The sequence below is a fragment of the Hemitrygon akajei genome, chromosome 23, assembly GCF_048418815.1.
Source record: "Hemitrygon akajei chromosome 23, sHemAka1.3, whole genome shotgun sequence".
NCBI classification, from domain to species: Eukaryota; Metazoa; Chordata; class Chondrichthyes; order Myliobatiformes; family Dasyatidae; genus Hemitrygon; species Hemitrygon akajei.
Window position 1 is genome coordinate 59,412,041 of NC_133146.1, and position 14,304 is coordinate 59,426,344.

General features: G+C 41.6%; 1 protein-coding gene across 1 annotated transcript in view; it reads left to right on the forward strand.

Moving 5' to 3' along the window:
* Window positions 1–9,240: 9,240 nt before the first annotated feature.
* vwa2 (von Willebrand factor A domain containing 2) overlaps window positions 9,241–14,304 on the forward strand; it is a 64,895-nt gene continuing 59,831 nt past the window's right edge. Inside the window, exon 1 of the mRNA XM_073027810.1 lies at window positions 9,241–9,721. The gene's annotated coding sequence lies outside the window, so the exon portion shown is untranslated. The remainder of the gene's footprint in view (window positions 9,722–14,304) is intronic.

Genomic DNA, 14,304 nt, shown 5'->3' on the forward strand with positions numbered 1-14,304 from the left:
CTTTGCTTTAACTTAAAATATGTGTGAAGTAACTTTGGGCACTATCTCTGTTCATGGAGATAAGACCACATCTGCGTTAAATTAGCTTGCAGTGGCAATAGAAGAGAGGGATGTTTTCTCAGATTGAGCTCTTGGCCAGGCAAAGTATCCCAGAGATGCCTACTGCAGCATTCTTAAAAAGACAGTATTTCACTGTCCTTTTGTCTGATCATTAGAATAGGGCGTCAGCCAAAACACTTGAATTTGTCTGCCAGCTATTAAGTTCTGAAATAGGCTTACCTTTTAAAATGCTTGTGTGGCAAGCATTCAAACTCCATTCTTTGTACACTTTAGATTGTAGTTTTGAACAAATCTTTTCATTTTGATTTTAGCATTTGTGGGAGAAGTCTGATCCTAGTTTCATGCTTTGAAGATTAGTATTTTTGTAACTTATAACATCTAATCTGATTCTTTAACAAATTACTTAATATTTTAATGAAAATGCATTTAAAGTTAACTAGACAAAGACAAAGCTTATCTCTCATGAATGTTTAAAAAGCATATTTCCAACATGTAAAATTTTCTGCATGAAGTATCTGGTATTTAAGCTTTTGCTGTTTTTTTCTTTGCACTAAAATGAGTATGTATTATTGCTTTGTTTTTACTGTTAAAGAAGTTTTCACTGCCCATTTCTCTGTGAAGTTTATTGAAAGTCCTAACAACAGTGGTGAAATTACCACCTTTGTTTGGATTATTTAAATATAAATTACAAGCCTTGACATTGTAATTTTCAATTCGTGTCCAATTTAACAAGGTTCTAACTCATGCAATTCATGAGGTTTTAGGATTTTAACTGAAATTTTTGAATGAAATGCACTTCTAGTTTTTATATCCTCCCAACAGCTACATCAATGTTGATACAAATAACAACTGATATTTTCAGAATAAGGCTCTCTAGGCATATGAGGAACCTATTATTTAATTAATAACTACATAGCTTTCCTTATCAAAAGTGGTCACAGCTGGGTGGATGGAAGAGTTAAGAATATTGTCCAGATTACACTATTCTTACTCTCAGGAGACAGATAAGTGGGTAACAGTCAGGAGAGAGAAGGGCATGAGTCAGATATCAGAGAGTACCCCTGTTGCTGTCCCCTTTAACAATAAGACAGACAGACATACTTTATTGATCACGAGGGAAATTGGGTTTCGTTACAGCCGCACCAACCAAGAATAGTGTAGAAATAGTGCTCCTGTTTGAGTACTGTTGGGGGAGGGGGAACCCACCTGGGGGAAGCAACAGTGGCCACGCCTCTGGCACAGAGTCTGACCCTGTGGCTCAAAAAGGTGGGGAAAGCAAGAGGATGGCAGCAGTGATAGGGGACTCTATAGTTAAAGGGGGCAGACAGGTGATTCTGTGGATGCAGGAATGAAACACTGATGGTAGTTTGCCTCTCAGGTGCCAGGGTCCAGGATGTTTCTGATCACGTCATGATGTCCTTAAGTGGGAAAGTGAACAGCCAGATGTCATGATACATATTGGTACCAGTGACATAAGTAGGAAGAGGGAGGAGGTCTTGAAAACAGATGACAGGGAGTTAGGAAGGAGGTTGACCTCAAAGGTAGTAATCTGTTTCGTGGATGTCTGTATAGAGTAAGAATTTCAGGTTGTATACTGTATGCATTCTCTGATACTAAATTGAGCCATTTGTACCATTGAAGGAAATATGGATAGACTGACTGTTTGCCCTGCACCCACTCACACATTCTACAGGTGGTCCAGAAAACAGATTACAGAGAGTGAGAAAAGAAGCTGAGAAGCAGAACCTCAAAGGTAGTAATCTCGGGATTACTGTCTGTGCCACAAGACAGTAAGTATAGGAATAGAGTGAGTTGAAGGGTAAATGCATGGCTGAGGGATTGGGGCAGGTATTCAGACTTTTGGATCATTGGGACCTCTTTTGGGGCAAAGAGAATGGATTGCACTTGAATCTGAAGGGGACCACTATCCTGGCAGGGAGGTTTGCTAAGGCTATTGGGGAGAGTTTAAACTAGAATTGCTGGGGGGTGGAAACCGAACTGAAGAGACGGACAAAGCGACGGTTAACTCACAAATAGAGAAAGCTTGTAGGCAATGTGAGAGGGAGGATAGGCAGGTGATAGAGAAGGGATGCACTCAGACTGATGGTTTGAGATATGTCTATTTTAATGCAAGGAGCATCATGAACAAAGCGGATCAGATTAGGGAGTGGATCAGTGCTTGGAGCTATGATGTTGTGGCCATTACAGAAACTTGGAATGGCTACTTAGTGTCAGGCTTTAGATATTTCAGAAAGGACAGGGAAGGAGGCAAAAGGGGTGGAGGCGTAGCACAGCTGATCAGAGAGTGTCAGCTGCAGAAAAGGAGGAAGTCATGGAGGGATTGTCTACGGAGTCTCTATGGGTGGAAGTTAGAGACAGGAAGAAGTCGATCACTCTACTGGGTGTTTTTTTTTAATATAGGCCACCCAATAGTAACAGAGACATCGAGGAGCAGATAGGGAGACAGATTCTGGAACGGTGCAGTAATAACAGGATTGTCATGACAGAGGATTTTAATTACCCCAATATTGATTGGCGTCTCCCTAGAGCGAGGGGTTTAGATTGGGTGGAGTTTGTTAGGTGTGTTGAAGGTTTCCTGACACAGTATGTAGATAAGCTTACAAGAGGAGAGGCTGTACTTGATCTGGTATTGGTGTCTCAGTGTGACAGCATTTTGAAGATAGTGATCATAATTCTATCTCCTTTACCATAGCATTGGAGAGGGATAGGAACAGACAAGTTAGGAAAGTGTTTAATTGGAGTAAGGGGAAACATGAAGCTATCAGGCAGGAACTTGGAAGCATAAATTGGGAACACTTTCTCAGGAATGCACGGCAGAAATATGGCAAATGTTCAGGCGATATTTGCATGGCATTCTGTACAGGTATGTTACAGTGAGACAGGGAAAGGATATTAGGGTACAGGAACCATGGTGTATAAAGGCAGTTGAAAATCTAGTCAAGAAGAAAAGCTTATGAAAGGTTCAAAAAACTGTAATGATAGAAATCTAGAAAATTATAAAGCTAGTAGGAAGGAGCTTAAGAATGAAATTAAGAGAGCCAGAAGGGCCATGAGAAGGCCTTGGCGAGCAGGATTAAGGAAAACTCCAAGGTAATCTACAAGTATATGAAGAGCAAGAGGGATAAGATGTGAGAGAATAGGACCAATCAAGTGTTACAGTGGAAAGGTGCTTATGAAACCAGAGAGGTTTTTGCTTCAGTATTCACTATGGAAAAGGACCTTGGCAATTGTAGGGATAACTTGCAGCAGACTGAAAAGCTTGATCATATAGACATTAAGAAAGAGGATGTGCTGGAGTTTTTGGAAAGCATCAAGTTGGATAAGTCACTGGGACCGGATGAGATATACCCCAGGCTACTGTGGGAGGAGATTGCTGAGCCTCTAGCAGTGATCTTTGCATCATCAATGGGGACGGGAGATGTTCTGGAGGATTGGAGGGTTGCAGACGTTGTTCTCTTGTTCAAGAAAAGGGGTAGAGTTAGCCCAGGAAATTATAGACCAGTGGATCTTACTTCAGTGGTTGGTAAGTTGATGGAGAAGATCCTGAGAGACAGGATTTATGAACGTTTGGAGAGGCATAATATAATTAGGGATGGTCAGCATAGCTTTGTCAAGGGCAGGTCGTGCCTTACGTGCCTGTTTGAATTTTTTGAGGATGTGACTAAACACATCGATGAAGGTAGAGCTTTAGATATCGTGTATATGGATTTCAGCAAGGCATTTGATAAGGTACCCCATGCAAAGCTTATTGAGAAAGTAAGGAGGCATGGGATCCAAGGGGACATTGCTCTGTGGATCCAGAATTGGCTTGCACACAGAAAATAAAGAGTGGTTGTAGATGGGTTATATTCTGCATGGAAGTTGGTGACCAGTGGTGTGCCTCAGGGATCTGTTCTGGGGCCCCTATTCTTTGTGATTTTTTATAAATGACCTTGATGTCAAGGGATGGGTTAGTAAATTTGCTGATGACACAAGGTTGGAGTGTTGTGGATAGTGTGGAGGGCTGTCAGGGGTTACAGTGGGACATCAATAGGATGCAAAACTGGGCTGAGAAGTGGCAGATGGAGTTCAGCCCAGAAAAATGTGAGATGGTTCATTTTGGTAGGTCAGATATAGTATTGGCATTGTGCAGGATCTTGGGGTCCTAGTCCATAGGACACTCAAAGTTGCTACACAGGTTGACTGTGGTTAAGCATATGATGCATTGGCCTTCATCAACCGTGGGATTGAATTCAAGAACTGAGAGGTAATGTTACAGCTATATAGAACCCTGGTGAGACCCCACTTGGCGTACTGTGCTCAGTTCCGGTCACCTCACTATGGGAAGGTTTTGGAAACTATAGAAAGGGTGCAGAGGAGATTTACAAGGATGTTGCCTAGATTGGCGAGCATGCTTTATGAGAATAGGTTCAGTGAACTTGGTCTTTTCTCCTTAGAGTGATGTAGGATGAGAGGTGACCTGATTGAGGTGTATAAGACAATGAGAGGCATTGATCATGTGGATAGTTAGAGGTTTTTTCCCAGAACTGAAATGGCTAACTCGAAGACTACAGTTTTAAGGTGCTTGGAAGTAGGTACAGAGGGGATGTCAGGGGTAAGTTTTTTTTTATATGCAGAGAGTGAGTACATGGAATGGGCTGCCAACAACAGTGGTGGAGGCAGATACAATAGGGTCTTTTAAGAGGCTGCTGGATGGGTACATGGAGCTTAGAAAAATAAGAGGGCTATGGGTAGCACAAGGTAATTTCTAAAGTAAGTACATGTTTGGCACAGCATTGTGGACTGAAGGGCCTGTATTGTCCTGTACATTTTCTGTGTTACCTAGAAGACCTATTTTAGACCTATACCAATCAAAACTCTTTGGAAAATTAAATGTTTTCTGAAACATGCAATGATGTGTTCCATAAGCATAAACCATCTGTCAGCTGTTCATAATAGGGAAAATAAGTAATACTTCATGTAGAAATATAACTTACATTCCGTGATATGCCACCACTTTGGGCCTTGTAGATCAAAACTATTTGCTGATTTTCTTTTTAATCCCATGATATCTCTAAATCGCCTCCATTATCCTCTGTTTATTCATGTCTCTCCTATTAACCCTGGATTGGACTTTTTCAGGTACAAGGAGAGTCTAGAAAGCTGAATTGTCTTCCTTGGAGTACTAATGATTAAGTGAGAATTTCATTGAAGTATCTATACAAATCTGAGGGAATTGATTGAATTAGTTGAAATACACTTGAGACACCTTGCAATAGCGGAGAATGTGGCAAGTGCTGGACCATGGTGTTAGTGTAGATATGTACCTGATGGCCAAAGAAAATCGTATTCTGTTGCAATAGCATCTATGACTCATGCATTTTACACCTGTTAAAACCATAAACTTTCATATTCCATCTGTAGTCATGCTATAAGGAGCTGTTACTTTGATGATACCTCACTCTTTGGTCTTACTGTCATTCGCACCAAGGTGGTATTCCCAATCAAGTTTGCATCTCACTTGGAAATCTATACCAGCTGCCTCCATGATGCAACTTAAAAGAACCAATTCACACGTAGCAAAATTTCAAATACAGGCAGTTTTCATGGACAAAGCAATTAATTCACAGACTCAATTTATGAGCCTATGCGTCTGCAGGATCGGGGCTGAGGGGTGAGCTTCGCACACCCAAAGTACCAACGTTCACAGTGACCGATGACCAGATTTACAGACCTGCGGAGATCAGTTAGCTCTCCGTTGGCCGGGACCCTGCGGAGTCTAGCGGTCAGCATGACCGGCAACCAGTCAAAACAGCCTCTAATTCTGCCTGATATAAACTCGGCAGAAACAACACTCAATTGCGCTCTGATGATATCACCTCGATGTGATGAAATGTTAGCTACCTAACCTCCAGGCTCGGCGAGCAATCCATTCTGGCATTTGTAAAATTATCTACATCCTCTGTTATTCAAGTCCAAGTTCTAAACGAAGTATTTCTTTAGCTAGTGAGTTGAAGATCTACAATAAAGTAGTCTGAACATTTGTTTTTTTCCCCCTTTTAGTTTTAGTAAATCGACTCTCTACAAGCAGCGATGTAAACAATTAAAAATAACATTCGTGCTCTCTCCTCGCAATGTTAAGCATTTATTGGAGATACGAGAGACCGCAGATCCTGGGGTTGAGCAACATAAGGTGCTGGGGAGGAACTGTTGACGTTCGGTTTTCGAGAGGGGGGGGATTATCTTCTTAAGCCCATGAACCCTTTTGGGGCATAGGCCACCAACAGCAGCTCGACAGAGAGCTCTGTCCTGAGCGACTCCTTCAAGTCTAGGTGTCCTCTGGACAAAGATCCTTCCTCTTCCGGGAATGAGGTCTTTGGAGCTTCCGTCTGTAGTTCCACGGGATGTTGTTGTAAAATTCAATGTCCAAGCTTCCTCCTTTCACAGCCAGGCTTGGGACCGTCCAGGGCAGAATTATAGTTGGTTAAAAAAGGGAGGGGTGAAACGTGCTGATAGGTAGAACAAGGAGGGGTGAGAGATTATGGGCCGAAGAATCTAGATGGGAGGGGTGCGATTAGAGTTGGGAGACAGGCAGAAAGGCTCTAAGTGAAAACAGATGAAGGGGAAAGGGCTAAGCAGGTGAAGACAGGTGCACGTTGGGATAAATTGGGAACCGACGGCAGCAAATGCTGGACTCTAATAAGGAAGGTGTTTAGTGGTTAGATGGAAGGAGATCGGGGAAGGGGATGCAGTGGATGAGTTATCTGAGTAGTAGAAGAATAGAAATGGGGGGTAAAATTTATGATGGGAGTTGCTATGGGGAAGAAAACAAAAATAGGAACTGAGGTGAGTAAGAAGAGAAAAAGGTAACACAGGAGGTAAGGAAATTGGAAATTCAATGTTCATACCATTTGAATGTAGATTATCCAAATAGAATATGAGGTGTTGGTTTGGTGCAATGGGGAAGACAGGTTTGGAAATAGGAAAGGGAGTTGGAATTCCATGCAAACGAAGGTCAGGATATCTATTCTGGACAAAAACATCGGTGTCTAGTCTGCGCTCGCTCTTGTCAATGGAAGGAAGGCCCACTGCTAGATGCAGGAAGCCAGGGTGGAGGAAGTGCATGTGAAGTTTTGCCTCACCCGCAAGGGCGTTTTTGTCCCTGGATAGTGGTAAAAAGAGGAGCCAATATTGCGCCTCCTATGGTTGCAGGGGTCTAAGAGGGGTGAGTGAGAGGGAGTCTGAGAGAGTGATCCCCGTGGAAGATGGAAAAGGATAAAGAAGAGAAAACTTGGCAAGTGATAGGATCCCATTGCGTCTGACAGAAATGACAAGGATGGCGTGCTGGTTATATAGGCTAGCAAGGTGATAGATTTAATATTAAATGATCAATTTGCAAATGCAGACGACAATAAGGGAATTTCTGAGCAGGTATAAACTGGATGGATTAGATGTGTTATTAGATGGAAAACCAATTCCCTCAAAATACGTGTGATGCGCTCCTGACTGGCCTCACTGGGAATAGTTGATAAGACCAGCAGTTTCGAGTGAGTTCAATGAAATCCTCTCCAGTCCTCTCCAGGCTGCACAAGAAAAGTACTGCAGAGTGACAGCATCAAATATCACAGTTACAGGTTTACCCAATCCTGTGTTCGTCCATTCTGTGCATCGGCCGGTGTTCAGCCTTCCGAGTTGCATTGTCGCCATTGAATAGATTTGTGACAGAACATAGCATAGCACAGGTACAGGCCCTTCGGCCCATCGTGAGCCAAACTAATTAAGCTAATGATAACTAAACCTTTCTGCCTGCACATGGTCCAAATCTCTCCATTCTTTACATATCTATGTGTCTAAGAGCCTCCTCCGAGCCTCTCTGATATCTGCTTCCAACGCCGCCGCTGGGAGCGCATTCTCGGCACCCACCGCGCTGTGTTTAAAAAAATTACTCTGTTCATTTTCTTTGAACTTCTGGCTTCTGACTTTAAATACCTTTAGTATTATACATTTCGATCCTTGGAATAAGATATCGGCTGTCTATCTGTGCCTCTAAATTTTATATATTTTAATTAAAAGCATAAATGTATTTTATAACATGATCGTCATTAACGATAAATTACCAAAGAATCTGCAATGCATGAGCAATTTTGGAGTCGGGAACCTTCGTGTTTGACCGATGTGTGGTCCCTTTGAAAATCTATTATATTATTTGATGTTCATTTCAAACATAATCTGCATATTAATTTTTTGAAAAAGCAACGCTCTGTTTACAAAACCTGAAAAAAAGCCTAGGTGAGTGTGTATTTACACAAAGCTGCCACATGTTGGGGGTATTTTGGAATTGCAGGCCTTCGGACAGATCCAAGACACTGGACTACTTGCAACACACGCTAAGTGCTTCAGGAACTCAGCGGGCCACGTAGTATCTATGGAAAAGAGTAAACATTCGACACTTCGGGCCGAGACCTTCATTCAGGACTTTATTACTCGGCTACATAGCTACTCAGTGCAAGCACAGTATAGTATTGTTCTGAAGTTTCATAGTGCAGGGTCATAAAGCAAATAAAGTAGCTCCCACTTATATTACAGCTCCTTAAATATCATTGTACATAATACTACTATCAAGCATCTTTTAAAAGGAAACAATTACATGAAAACTTTCGCAGACCCTCCGCAAAACCGCACAAAGTGCTGGAGGAACTCAGCATCCATGGAGGAGAATAAACAGTTGGCGTTTCGAGCCAAGACCCTTAATCGGCGCCTGGATAAGGATTTATTCCCCTCCATAAGTGCTGCCTGACCTGCGGCGTTCCTCCAGCATTTTGTGTATGTTGCTCTGCATTCTCAGCATCTGCAGAATCTCTCGTGTTTACCTTTTGTGATCACGGATGTAATATGGTAAACATGCAAACCTAGAACCTCCACAAAGAACAAATTGATAATGACAAATTAATGTTTCGGTCTGGGTGCTGAACGCGGGGAACAGGGAAATACTGCCATTTTTAAGGATTCATATTACGAGCAGTAAACCCTGCGAAACACTTGGTAGGTCAGCTTGACTGGAGAAAACCAATAAAAAATGTCGAATCATTACATTCAAGTTACTTCCCCTCCAATCCTTGCATGATTTCATACATCTAACAGGAAGTCTGAGGTCAAGTACTTATCCTTAGGAAAGCTTATCTGCCGCCCGATTGACTCATTCCTATGTGATGAAATACTTGGCAATGTTCTCTGACTCTCACAGTTACAATGAATACAAGGTAATGGAAAGGCGGCAGGTTCTGGGTTTTTTTTCGGTCCCAGTCAGTTGATTTTCTAAAAGTGCCGTGGATTATGGATTGGCTAATGGCTGTTTTACAGAGTGCCTCTTTTCTCGAGGAATTTCTTGCCGCGCAATGGAAACAAAATCTGCCTGAATTATAATAGCAACAAAATACATCCGTACTACCGGCAAAGGATTTGGATTAGGCAAGGAGCAAGTGAATGCCGAGGAAGTCCAATAAATCAGAGAGTCGTCAGCGTGCACATCTGAAAGCTGACACTCTTTAACGAGCATCAGGAAGCGAAAGAAAAGGCTTCGTTCCCGGTTGACTCGGCGCCCTCCGAACCAACAGAGCGATTTCAGACAAGAAGCACAACTGATTATCCGAAACTTCAAATGGTGAGTGAAACCTTTCTCTTTAATTTTAGTAGCAGTTAATATTCCGCTACAGTTTGTCCTGAATTATTCTCTTAGTGTAGCGTTGCTGAACTGTAAATCCATAAATGAGATGTTATACAGTCACACAGTCTCTCAGCGTTGAAGTTCAGTTTTACATGATCGATGACTCAGTTTAATTTGTTCAGGCGAACAGATGTCCTTCGCTGGTATGGAAGAGATCTGGTTGTGTGATTCCACTAAAAATATTCTGAAGTGAGAGGTGCTTGGTATTTCACCCAATGCAAAGAAACTTAAACATTTCCCAAAAGTCAGTGTGAGTCAGTAACATTGTTTAGTTGAACGTTATACCGCCGGTAATTTCTTTAAATCGTTTAGAAGCATTCAAAATAGAACGTGCTAGCTTTAATTCCGGTTTTCCGTCTGAGTAGATCTCTGGGGCTACTGCTCTCGAATTCTATATGAAGACGGATCCGGGTGATATTCCTCTCCGGGCTAAAGTGCGGATTTACTCCAGCGGGCAGTGTCAACCACATTCTTTCAGTCCTGAAGAAGGGTCTCGTCCCGAAACGATAACTCTTTATTCATTTCCATAGATGCTGCCCGACCTGCTGAGATCCACAAGAATGTTGTGTGTGTTACTCCAGATTAAGCAGCGTCTGCAGAATCTCTTGTGTTCACATCCCTACTAGGATCATACTAGCTTTCTAGTATGTGTTTAATTTACACGTCCTTCATAAAATGACAGGGCCAATAAGCCAAACCCGAGAGGTCTTTCAGCAAAAAAAAAGTCTCCTTTTAGTGTGATAAACTTCATAAGACCGTAAGACCCCAATAAGATATAGGATCAGAATTAAGCCATTTGGTCCATCGAGTCTGCTCCGCCAGTTCATTATGGCTGATCCAATTTTCCTCTCAGAACCAATCTCCTGCTTTCTCCCCGTATCTTTTCATCCCCTGACCAATCAAGAATCATCAGCCTCTACCTTAAATATACATAAAGACGTGGTCTCCACAGCTGCCTGTGGCAACGAATTCCAGATTCACCACTCTTTGGCTAAATAATTTCCTCCTCATCTCCCTCCTAAATAGACGTCCCTCTATTCTGAGGTTGTATCCTCTGGTCTTAGACTCTCCTACCATAGGAAACATCCTCTCCACATCCACTCTATCAAGGCTTTTCACCATTCCATAGGTTTCAATGAGGTCACCCCTCATTCTTCTGAATTCCAATGTATACAGGCACAGGACCATCAAACGCTCTTCCTTTGACAAGCCATTCAATTATGAAGTAATTCAACGACACATACTAAGAGAAAAACAGCTTCTCCGCAGGGTTCCAACTCGAGTAAACAGTGTCAATTCCGAGTTGGGTGACAGGTGTTGGTTCATCAATTCTGTGTGAGCCACCAGGAACCCTGTGTAAAACTTCGTGCGAGAAATAATGCCGGTACTTTAACTGAAAGGTTACCTTAATAAGGTATCCTCGGTTAAACCTCAAATAAATATGTCGGTCGGGTGAAAAATGGCAGCTGTGGATATTGACTATGCTCTCAAATACCACCCAATCTGTTCCTTTCTGAAATAAGTTTAGCAGAAAAGTTTCGTTAATCCCTCAAACACGCACTAACTCTTAACTGGCCAGCTTTTGAGAATACAGGGAAGGTTCCAACTGACCGACACTTGCACAAGGGGTAGTTTCAAATCCACCATCGCACCTTTGATCAGAGCCCAGAGGATGCAATTAGTTACGCTGGACCGGAATGAATACCCATTGATTCGGAGGTGCTGAAAGAAGAATTTCGTGCAAGAATTCTTGTGGGAAATCAGGAGAAAAAGCCGAACTATTATTTGAGGATTCTAACTTGGGAATCCACCCATTGTCCAGGATACAGCTTAGGGTTTCAAATGACTTCATTCATAACCCAGACACATTTGGTCTGCATGAGACCAGACGAGTGTACAAATTAACTACTGAAATCCGCTTGGATGGTCAGGTATCAAAGTGGCTCAATGGAGAAAGAGCTCTTGTTCATTTGCAGTGTGTAATGCTCTCTGATAGAGTTGGTATTGTTAGAATCAGAATCAGGTTTAATGTCACTGGTATATGTCGTGAAATTTGTTGTATGCGCATCAGTATATTGCAATACATAATAAAAACTAAATTACAGTAAGTATATATATTAAAAAGTTAAATTAAATATGTAGTGCAACAAGAGAAACAAAAGTAGTTGAGGTGGTGTTCAATGCCCATTCAGAAATCTGATGGCAGAGGGGAAGAAGCCTTTTCCTGAACCGTTGAGTTGTGTCTTCAGGCTCCTGTATTGACACCTTGATGGCAGCAATGAGAAGAGGACATGGCCTGGGTGATGGGGGTCTTCAATGATGGATGCTGCCTTTTTTGAGGCATCACTCCTTGAAGGTGTCCTGAATGCTGGGGAGGCTAATGCCCATGATGGAGCAGATTGAGTCTGCAACTTTTTGCAGCTTATTTTGATCCTGTGCAGTGTTGCCTACCTACTCCACCTGCCCACCCCCTACCATACCAGACAGTGATGTATCCAGTTAGAATACTTTCTATGGTACATCTTTGGAAATTTGCAAGTGTCTTTGATGACATATGAAATCTCCTCAAACTCTAAATGAAATGTAGTCTCTGTCAAGTCTTCTTTGTAACTGCATCGAATTTTTGAGGCCAGGATAGATCCTCAGAGATGTGACACCCAGGAACATGAAATTGTTCACCCTTTCCACTTCTGATCCCTCGATGAGGACTGGTGTGTGTTCCCTCATCTTATTTATAGATGGAATTTCAGCTGTGCCTAGCTACACAGTCACAGGTATAGAAACAGTAGAGCAGTGAGCTAAGCACGCATCCTTGAGGTGTGCCAGTGTTGATTGTCAGCGAGAGGAGATGTTATTTCCAATCTACACAGTCTGTGGTTTTCCAGCAAGGAAGTCAAGGATTGAGTTGCAGAGGAAGGTACAGAGGTCTGTAATTTTTGTACCAGTTGATAGCCTTTTTAAGAGAGACTCAAGACACTACAAATGCTGGAATCTGCAGCAACAGAACAATCTGCTGGGGGATCTCAGTCAATCACACATCATCATCATCTGTGGAGGGAAAATTGACATTCCCTTGAGAAGTTTGGATAAGTACATGCATGGGAGGGTGTGGTAAACTATGTATTCCTGTCTGGACACGCCCCTCTGCTGACTGCTCCTGTGGCTCCTCCCACAGACCCCTGTATAAAGGCGATTGGAGGCACAGCTCCTCCCTCAGTCTCCGAGATGCCATGCTCCCTTTTGCTGCTAATAAAAGCCTATCATTCACCTCCCGTCTCCGAGAGTTATTGATGGTGCATCAAGGGTTATGGAGGACTGCGGTCCAGGTGCAGGACAATGAGACCAGGCAGATTAACAGTTCTGCAAGGACCAGGTGGACTGAAGAGCAGTTTCTGTGCAGTAGTCATCTACAAGTCTGTGACTGATTGAGCTCCTCCAGCAGATTATTTGATAGCTTTTTAAAATTGTTAACACTATCAATATACTGTATATTCTGCAGAAAGAGTTAATCTTATCATTTAAAGGTTTACTGCATTTGCAAATCTTTCAGCTATCACAACTTAGATTCATAAGGTCTGTTGAATTAGGAAATACTGTATGTTCCAAGGCTGAATAAGCAGAGTAATGACTTGCTGAATAAAGAATTTCAAAGAAGGCCTTTAATGGAGGCACAAGCAACAAAGCATGAATTTCCCAGAGTAGGGCAATGAACATTAAAGCCAATGCAAGAAAGCAGGGTATGTGGTGTAAAACCAAACAAGTTTGCAGAACTTGAATGGAATGGTGATTTAGAATGACCTGAGGATGAAAGCTGAAATATATTTTGTTGAGAAAGCATAGAACAATTGTAATCAAAAAGAGTGTTATCCTTACTCTGCAGGAAATGTTTCTGTAAACTGATAATAAAATATAAGGCTTAAGTAACAGCTCTTTCTTTATCAATCTTTTTATTGATTTAAAAAGAGCATATATACAAGCAAGAGGAGAATTACCTCAAATATTTATATCAATAACAATACCCTCAGAAAGTGAAATAAACATTATCAAAATCATGCATAGTATTAATCTGATATAGAATGTATAATAAGGAAAAAGATAATTAATTCTCCTCTTATCAACTCATAAAAAGAAAAAAGACTTTTTGAAAATCTTATATGAAAAAAAACACTATTCTCTACAAACAAAAACAAAAAGGAAAAAAAAAGGACTGGGCAGTCCATCCTGAGAGTAACACCAAGAAAAGAAAGACTTTCTGATCAAATCCAAAACTTCAAAAAAATTACTGGAAGAGAGTCAGTACAAAAATCAATAAATCAAATCATATGAAAATATTGAATAAAAGGTCGCCAGATTTCCTCAAATTTAAAGGATGTTTTAAATGTCCAACTTCTTATTTTCTAAATCACAGCTCATATTGATCAGAATTGAAATGTTGTGTACTCTCTGGTTCAGCCTTATTGAGTATTCAAAGAGGAAACTTGTGTTAGGGCCTCTATTATAACAGGAAAAGCTTCTGTTTT